The sequence below is a fragment of the Elephas maximus genome, chromosome 3, assembly GCF_024166365.1.
Source record: "Elephas maximus indicus isolate mEleMax1 chromosome 3, mEleMax1 primary haplotype, whole genome shotgun sequence".
Lineage (NCBI taxonomy): Eukaryota > Metazoa > Chordata > Mammalia > Proboscidea > Elephantidae > Elephas > Elephas maximus.
In genome coordinates, this window is record NC_064821.1 from 196,768,615 (window position 1) to 196,778,702 (window position 10,088).

Here is a 10,088-nt window from a genome sequence, read left to right on the forward strand (position 1 = left end):
AGAGAGACGCTGATGAAGAGTGAGCTAATTATATCAGGTGTACACTTGAGATTGTGTTGGCAACTCTTGTCTGGAGGGGGGATGGGAGGATAGAGAGAGAGGGAAGCCGGCAAAATTGTCAAGAAAGGAGAGACTGAAAGGGCTGACTCAAGACGGGGAGAGTAAGTGGGAGTAGGGAGTGAGATGTATGTAAACTTATATGTGACAGACTGATTGGATTTGTAAACGTTCACTTGAAGCTTAATAAAAGTTATTATAAAAAAAAAAAAAAAAAAAAAAAAAAAAAAAAAAAAAAAAATAAAGAAAGAAAAAGGGCCTACAGGGTGGTTAAGATTGTACTAAACACTGTGGGAAAACTCAGAAAAGTGTAAAAATGATATCTTCTTACAATGGGTTTATACCTTGGTGGCAGGAAGAAGGTGGCACCCATGAAATGTGAATTTTTCTTCAGTGTTTTGAGAACTAAAACAGTGACCAATCAGTAAAGATAAGACAAAAAACAACTGAACCCCTGTAGTCTGAGAAAATCCCATGAAGAAGGGGTGTTGGAAGGTGCTTCTAAAAATAAGCAGGTTTGGGATTCCTGTTCCTGGTAGGATTTAATATCTTGTAGCAGTCCAATACTTCCAATTATGCAAGTATTAGAAAAAATGGGTTAAATAAACATTTTTCAAAAGTATCAACTATATATTAGGACAATGATATTTTTAAAACACACTTAACCAAAGAATATATATGGATGGGAAATAAGCTCTTGAAAAGGTGCTCAACATTGTTAGTCATTCCCACCCACTGCTGTCAAGATGATTCGACTCATAGTGACCCTGTAGGAGAGAGTGGAGCTGTCCCATAGGGTTTCCAAGGCTGTAAATCTTTAAGGAAGCCAACTGTCACGTCTTTCTCCTGTGGAGCAGCTGGTGGATTTGAACTGCCAATCTTTTGTTTAGCAGCCAAGTACTTTAACCACTGCACCACCAGTGCTCCCCTATCAGTCACTAGGAAATACAAATACAAAATACAATGTGATCCTACTGCACAGCTATCAGAATGTCTAATTCTACACTAATGATTAAACTAGTCTGTCAAGGAACTAACTCTCATACACTGCTTGTAGGAATGTAAAAAATTATAATCCCTTTGGAAAACAGTTTATCTATTTCTTTAAAAGTTTATTGTATTATGAACTCACTTGTCCCTGCTCCTTACCTCCAACTACAACTATATAACCTGGAAATAATTCAACAGACTGTATGGACTTTCAAAAGTTTAAAGGAGAAGATGGATTGTCTAGGAACCTGAGGACTTGAGGAACAATACCACAGTAAGCTCCGTTTTCTTTGTATTCCCCATGTATCCCAGACTGGAGAGCCTGCAGTCTGTAACCTAGGAACGTCAACAGACATAGATTAAAAAAATGAAAAGGAAAAGTCTGCTCTCTCTGGTCAGAGAACCAAGAAGTGGTAACTCCAGCAGGGACTTAACAGGGAGACCTGTGCCCAACAGCAGCATTATCCTGATCTAACTGCAGCTGCAGTATCAGCAGAGCTCTGGTGACAATCTACATCCCACTTAACATAGGACATCTAGACCTTATCCACCAACAGTACTGCCACCAGCAGAGGCAGGGTCGAAAAACAGATCCCTCGTCTCATACTCACTGGCATTATTGATCTGCCTGTGGCAGTGTCACCAGCAGAACTTGAGGTGGGAGCGACCCAGCCTCCACCACACAGTGGCTGGCAGTAGCAGGGTGATCATTCCAGCAGAGTCAGTGGGCTAACCTTGCCCCAGTACTGGTAGACAGTGGGGCAGTCTGACTCCCAGAGGCAACGCCATTAGAGACAGGGAGAGCCACTAGAACCTACCCATTAAACATAAACAAGGCAATTGGCTGCTAAAATAGAAGATTTAAATAAGATTGAGAGTCTTCTTTCATGATATCCAAAATGTCCAGGATACAATTAGAAGTCACCTGCTACACCAAGAATCAGCAAAATCTCAACTTAATGAGAAAAGGTAATCAAGTAATGCTGATCCTGAGTGAATCAGATATTAGAACTGTTTGGCAAACATTTTAAAGCAGCCATCATAAAGTTCATTCAAAAAGCAATTAGGAATACACTCGATTCATACAAAAATAGAAAACAGAAAAAAAAAAAGAAACAGAAGTTACAAAAATAACCAAAAGGAAATGATAGAACTGAAAAATATATTAGCCAAAAAAAAAAAAATTATTGCAGAAAAGGGTCAATAGTAGTGTGGAAATGATAGAATTTGAATCCAGGTTAGTAGAATTTATTCATTCTGAACAATGAGCAAATAGACTGGGAAAAATAAATACATACATAGAGTCTAACAGTATTAACATTTGTATCACTGGCATCCCAGGAGAGGAGGAAAAACATTCAGCTGAAAAAGTATTTGGAAAGATAATTGTTTGAAGAAAATTTCCTAAATTTGGTAAAAGATATCAACTTACAGATTCAAAAAGGTGAGAAAACCCCAAATAGGATAAAACTCAAAAAAAATTCATGACAAGACCAATCATAATTAAACTTTTGAAAACTAATGACAAAGAAAAAATATTAAAAGTAACCAGAGAGAACTGAGGCAAACAGTGGATTTCTCATCTGAAAACATTGGCCCATTTTTCAAGTCCTAACAAAAAGAAAAAAAAGGTGTTAACTCAGCATTCTATATATAGCAAAATTATTCTTTGGGAACTCAGGGGAAAGAAAGACATTTTCTGAAGATGGAAAACTAGAAGAATTTTTAATTTGTAGGCCTAAGATTAAAGAATAACTAAAGAAAACCCTCCAAAAGAAAGGACGTGAGTGATAACAAAAGCTTTGGAACCTCATAAAGGGAAGAAGAACAATCAAATCAGTAAATACAATAGGCTTTTCTCACAAATTTCTCAAATCATTTTGATTGTTGAATAAAAGACATAACTATTGTGGCAGTCTATATGTAGAGGAAATACTTGAGGCCATTATATATATATTTATATATATATATATATATTTTCCCCAGTGGCTCCAAACAACGATGATTTATTAATTCTCACGATTATGTGATTTGATTAGGAGGTTCCTCTGCGTTGTGTGATAGGATCACTTGGTGGCTTAACTCAGCTGTCTGTTTAGCTGGGGCTGGAATGTCCAAGACGGCCTCATTCACATGACTAGGGTCTTGGTTTGCATCTATGTGTTCTCTGTCTACATGCAATTTCTCGTTGGATAGTCTAGCCTGAACTTCTTTACATGGCTTTCAAGAAGGTGAAAGTGGCAATTGCCAGGTGTTTAATGGGCAGGCCCAGAACCGGCACAGCCTTACTTCCACCATACTCTGTTGTTCAAAACAAGTCAGAAGGCCAGGTCAGATTCAATAGGAGGGAGAATAGACTCATTCTCTCCTCTCCTTTTATTTTTATTTAAAAAACAATATTTTATTGTGTTCTTGGTGAAAGTTTACACAGGAAATGAGATTCTCATTTAACAGTTTCTCAGAGTCCTAGAGGCAAGGTGGTTAGAGCTTGGCTGCTGACCAAAAGGCTGGCAGTTGAAATCCATCAGCCGCTGTTTGGAAATCCTGTGGGGCAGCTCTACTCTGTCCTACAGAGTCACTGTGAGTTGAAATAGGCTCAGTGGTAACAAGTTTGGGTTTTTTTGTTTGTTTCTTTGTTTTAACAATTTCTATACATATTGTTCAGGATCATTGGTTACATTCTTCACAATATATCAATATTCTCGTTATTTCCATTAATCTAGGTTCCCTGTCCCCTGTAGCCTTCTCACTGCTGGTGTAGGGTAGTTGTTAACCATTTGTTTTCATGTAGATGATTATTTTAAGGAGCACAGGACTCACAGGTGATACTATTCATTTTATGGGCCAATCTGTCATTTGGCTGAAAGGTGATCTCTGGGAGTGGTTTGAGTTCCTAGTTTAATGAGTATCTCAGGGCAATCAATATTATTAGGGGTTCACTGGTCCAGAAGTCTGGCCTTTTTTTTAAAGGAATTGGAGATGTGTTCTACATTTTTCTCTCATTCTACCCAGGACCATCTGTTGAGTCCCTGGCTGGAGAGTAGTAGTAGCAGGGTACCATCTCATTCTTTGGGTCTCAAGGTAGGTGATGTCATTGTTTGTGTAGACTCTTGGGTCTGTGGACTAGTTTCTTCTGAGTCTTTGGTTTTCTTTCTCTTTAGCTCTGAACAAGTAGAAACCAATAGTTGTATCTTAAATTGTCACTAAACCAAAAAAAAAAAAAAAAGCTCGGCATGCTACTCACCCTGAGACGTAGAACATTACTGGGTTGCCTGCCCCATGAGCCTGTGGTCCTAAACTCTCACACCCATTTGGGTAATCCCATGAGGTGTTTGGTTGTGTGGAAAGTATCCATAACCGTGCCCCCTATGTGATTTATTTTATACTTGAAAATATGTGCAGCACACATAAACATGCATGTACCTATGCCTACAATTATTCATATATGCCTTCCCATGCATATTTATGCATACTTATTTGTCTATGTAACCAAACATATTTTTTAGTTGTTCTTACTGTTGTTGCAAAGTTGTATATCCCACAATAAATTTTTTTTTTAAATTTCCAGATACATTGTTCATTGACATTAGTTATATTTATCAGAATTTGTTAGCATTTTCGTTCCTTGTGTCTATATCTTTCTACTTATGCTCACTCGTCTTTGCTATGGTTGTTCTGTGCTTACTGCTTCCACACTCAGAGCCACATTTTCTATCACCAAAAGTAACAAGTCTCTAAGTTCTAAAGAATAGTTTTCTCTCCCCCTTTCTCCCCGGTAACCAACAATGTATATTGGTTTATCTATAATTATCTGTTCTTGTCTTCCTATAAAAGAACGATCATACAATATTTGTCTTTACATTCTTGACTTATGCCCTCCATCTATGTTATAATGTGTTTTGAGAACTCATCATTGTTGTTTAAGCTTGCATAGTATTCCATTGTGTGTATGCACCACAATTTGCTTATCCATTCATCCGTTGGTAAGCACTTTGGTTGTTTCCATTGTTTCGCTATTGTGAATAAAGCTGCAATGAACATTTTTTTTTTTTAAAGAAACCATTGTAGTTGAGCTGATTTTGACTCATAGTCACCGTATAGGACAGAGTAGAACTGCCCCCTAGGGTTTCCAAGGAGCAGCTGGTAGGTTCGAACTGCTGAGCTCTTGTTTAGCAGCTGAGCTCTTAACCACTGGGCCACCAGGGCTTCTCAATGAATATAGGAGTGCATATATCTGGTCATGTCAGTAATTTCAGGTCTCTTTTTAAGGTATATTCCTAGGAGTGAGATTCCTGGATAGTATTTCTAGTTTTTGAGGAATCACCAAACCGTCTTCTATGTGGTTGTACCATTTTAGAGTCCCACCAGCAATAAATAAGTGTTCCAATCTCCCCAGCCTTGGTTGTTTTCTTTCTTTTTTTAATCAGGTCCATTTTAGTAGGAGGGAGATGGTGTCTCATTGTATGAGGGTAAGTCAAAATGTATTGCTACTAGGGTTCCAGCTCATACACGCACAGGTTTATTCCAAACCAAATGTGTTTAAACATCTCTCTGCCATCAGTGGGTGGCTGTAGACAAGTTCTCTCAGTGATACACCTGTCTTAGCCTCATTAGGGTTCCTTAAAAAAAAAAAAAAGGATATTTTTGTGCAATGGAAAAAAACGATTTTGAGATCAGGGCTAATATCAAATTTTCAACAAAACTCAAGTGGACATCTTCCCAAATCACTGAAGCTTAGCAACAAGTTTATGGCAGTAATGCCCCACATAAAACAACAGTTTTTAAATGGATCAAATGTTTTAAGGAAGGCCCGGAAGTCCTCAAAGATGAGCCAAGTGAGGGAAGACTATTCAGAGAGTTATGAAGACTGTTTTTTGGAATTCCCAAGGGGTCATCTTGACAGATTCTCTCAAAGGACACAAGATGATCACAGGATCTTATTATGAAGAAGTTCGAAGAAAATTAAAAACTGCATTGGTGAGAAAAAGACCAGGAAAGTTGTGTAGACGAATTTTTTTCCATCATGACAACGCACCTGCTTATTCTTTGAGGGTAACAACGGCTGTCCTACAACAATTTTGCTGAGAAACCTTATCCCATCCACCCTACAGCCCTGATACTGCCCCTTTGGACTTCTTTTTATTCCCAAAACTCAAAGAACATTTAAAAGGAACACGATTTGTTCTTGAGGTTGCCAAAACTGCTGTTTTGACACGTGTAAATAGCAGAGCGCAGATTTCTTAGGGGAAGGATTAGAGAGATGGATACATCACCTTCAGAAGTGTGTAGACCTAGAATGAGGATATCTCGAGAAACTGTAGCTACATATTTTGATATTTTTGTTTAATAAAGATTTCCATGATTTTGTAGCAATACTTTTTGAGTTACCCTCGTAGTTTTCATTTGCATCTCTCGACCGCACTGGGTTTAATGGGGTCACTATGAATTGAAATCGACTCGACAGCAATGTGTTTGTTTGTTTTAATTGCTAGTGATAATGAGCATCTTTTGGTGTGTTTGTTGGTTGCTTGGATGTCTTTTTTGGTGAAGGTTCTGTTCACGTCCTTTTCCCATTCTGTAAGTGGGTTGTTTGTCTTTCTGTTGTTGAGTTGTTGAAGTTTTCTATGAATGTTGGAGATTAGACCTTTATCTGATATGTCTTTTTGAAGATTTTATTCTTTTCCAACATTTTTCCCAGTGTGTAGGTTCTCTTTTTACTCTTATGATAGTGTATTTTGATAAGTAGAAGTTTATAATTGTCATGACATCGCATTTATCTATTTTTTCTTCTCTCTTTGTGCATTTGCCTGTTATCCTGTTTTTAAAGAAGCTTAGTCCCGTAGTTTTCTCCCAGGAGTTTTAAGATTTTAGATTTGACGTTTAGGACTTTTATCCATATTGAGTTAGCTTTCGTGTTTGGTGTGAGGTATGGGTCTTGTTTAAAATTTCTGCAGGATTATATCCAGTTTTGCCAATACCATTTATTAAAGATACTGTTTCTGCCCCATTGGAGGGATTTTGACCCCTTGTCGAAGATTAATTTTCACAGATGTTTGGGTTTAGTTCTGAGCTCTCAATTCTATTCCACTGGAATATATTTCTATTGTTGAACCAGTACCAGGCTGTTTTGATTACAGTGCCTATACAGTATGTTTTGATATCAGGGAGTGTGCGGCCCCCTGATTTGTTCTCTTTGAGGTTTCTTTCCTTTTCATATGAAGTTCGTTGATAGTTTTTCCATTTCAGTGAAAAATGCTGTTGGGATTTATATCAAGATTGCATTGAATGTGTAGATTGCTTTAGGTAGTATTGATATTTTCACTATATTAAGCCTTCCTATCCATGAGCACTGCATGTCTTTCCATTTTTGTAGGTCTGTTTTAGTCTCTTGTACCAGTGTTTTCTAATTTTCATTTTATAAGTCTTTTATGTTCCTGCTTAGGTTAATCGTGAGGTATTTTATTGGTTTGGGGTATTGTAAATGGCATATTTTTCATGATTTCTTTTTTGGAGTAGTGTGCATATATTTGTTCGTGTGATGGCTCTTACTTCTCTAGGATATATTCCAAGGAGTGGGATTGCTGGATCGTATGGTAGCTCTATTTCTAGCTTTTTAAGGAAGCACAGATTGATTTACAAAGTGGTTGTACCATTTTACATTCCTACCGGCAGTGTATCGTGTTCCAATCTCTCCACAGTGTTCATTGTTTTGTGTTTTTTGGATTAATGCCAGCCTTGTTGGAGTGAGATGGAATCTCATTGAAGTTTTGATTTGCATTTCTCTAATAGCTAATGATAGTGAACATTTCCTTATGTATCTGTTAGCTACCCGAATGTCTTCTATAGTGAAGTGTCTGTTCATATCTTTTGCCCGTTTTTTAATTGGGTTATTTGTTTTTTTTGCAGTGTCATATAGATTTCAGAGATCAGGTGTTGATTGGAAATGTCATAGCTAAAAACTTTTTCTCAGTTAGTAGGTAATCTTTTTACTCTTTTGGTGGAGTCTTTGGAAGTGCTTAGATGTTTGATTTTTTGGAGCTCCCAGTTATCTAGTTTATCTTCTGCATTGTTAGTAATGTTTTGTCTACTGTTTATGCCAAGTATTAGGGCTCCTAACTTTGTCCCTGTTTTTTCTTCCATGATCTTCATCATTTTAGATTTTATATTTAGTTCTTTGATCCATTTTGAGCTCGTTTTTGTTCAGGGAGTGAGGTATGGGTCTTGTTTCATTTTTTTGCAGATGGATATCCAGTTATGCCAGCACCATTTGTTATAAAGGCTGTCTTTTCCTCATTTGACTGTTTTGGGAAGTTTGTCAAATATCTACTGCTCATATGTGGATGGATGTATGTCTGGATTCTCAATTCTGTTCCATTAGTCTATGTATCTGTTGTTGTACCAGTACCAGGCTCTTTTGACTACTGTGGTGATATAGTAGGTTCTAAAATCCAGTAAAGTAAGGCCTCCCACTTTGTTCCTCTTTTTCAGTAATGCTTTACTTATCCAGGGCCTCTTCACCTTCCATATGAAGTTGGCGATTTGTTTCTCCATCACATTAAAGAATGTCATTGAAATTTGTATCGGAATTGCATTAAATGTATAGATGACTTTTGGTAGAAAGACATTTTTATAATGTTAAGTCTTCCTATCCATGAGCAACATAGATTTTTCCACTTATGTCGGTCTTTTTTGATTTTTCGCAGAAGTGTATTGTAGTTTTCTTTGTATAAGTCTTTTATAGCTCTGGTAAGATTTATTTCTAAGTATTTTATCTGCTTAGGGGCTATTGTAAATGATATTGATTTGGTGATTTCCTCTTTGATGTTCTTTTTGTTGGTGTAGAGGAATCCATCTGATTTTTGCATGTTTATCTTGTATCCCCATACTCTGCTGAACTCTTCTATTAATTTCGGTAGTTTTCTTCAGGATTCTTTAGGGTTTTCTGTATATAAGATCATGTCATCTGCAAATAAAGATGATTTTACTTCCTCCTTGCCAATCTGGATGCTCTTTATTTCTTTATCTAGCCTAATTGCTCTGGTAGGACTGCCAGCACAAAGTTGAATAAGAATGGTGATAAAGGGGGTCCTTGCCTGATTCCAGATCTCTAGGGGAATGCTTTCAGACTCTCTGCATTTAGGAGGATGTTGACTGTTGGTTTTGTATAAATGCCCTTTATTATGTGAGAAAGTTTTCTTCTATTCTTATTTTGCTGAGAGTTTTTATCATGAATGGGTGTCGAACTTTGTCAAATGCCTTTTCTGCATCAATTAATAAAATGATGCGATTTTTGTCTTTTGTGTTATTTATGTGATGGATTACATTAACTGTTTTTCTAATGTTGAACCATCCCTCTATACCTGGAATGAATCCCACTTGGTCATTGTGAATTATTTTTTTGCTATGTTGTTGAATTCTATTGGCAAGAATTTTGCTGAGGATTTTTACATCTAAGTTCATGAGGGATATAGGTCTGTAATTTTTTTTTTTTTTTTTTTTTTTTTGTGGTGTCTTTACCTGGTTTTGGTATCAGGGATATGCTGGCTTCATAGAATGAGTTTGGTAGGATTCCGTCCTTTTCTATGCTCTGAAATACCTTTAGTAGTAGTGGTGTTAACTCTTCACTGAAAGTTTGGTAGAACTCTGTAGTGAAGCCATCCAGGCCAGGGCTTTTTTTTTTGTTGGGAGTTTTTTGATTACCTTTTCAATCTCTTCTTTTGTTATGGGTCTATTTAGTTTTCTACTTCTGTTTGTGTTAGTTTAGGTAGGTAGTGTGTTTCTAGGAATTCATCCATTTCTTCTAGGTTTTCAAATTTGTTAGAGTACAATTTTTCATGGTAATCTGATATGATTATTTTAATTTTAGCTGAGTCTGTTGCAATATTGCCCATCTTATTTTTTATTCGGGTTATTTGCTTCCTCTCTTGTTTTTCTTTTGTCAGTTTGGCCAATGGTTTATCAATTTTGTTGATTTTTTCAAAGAACCAACTTTTGCTCTAGCTAATTCTTTCAGTTATTTTTCTTTTTTCCTTTTCATTTAG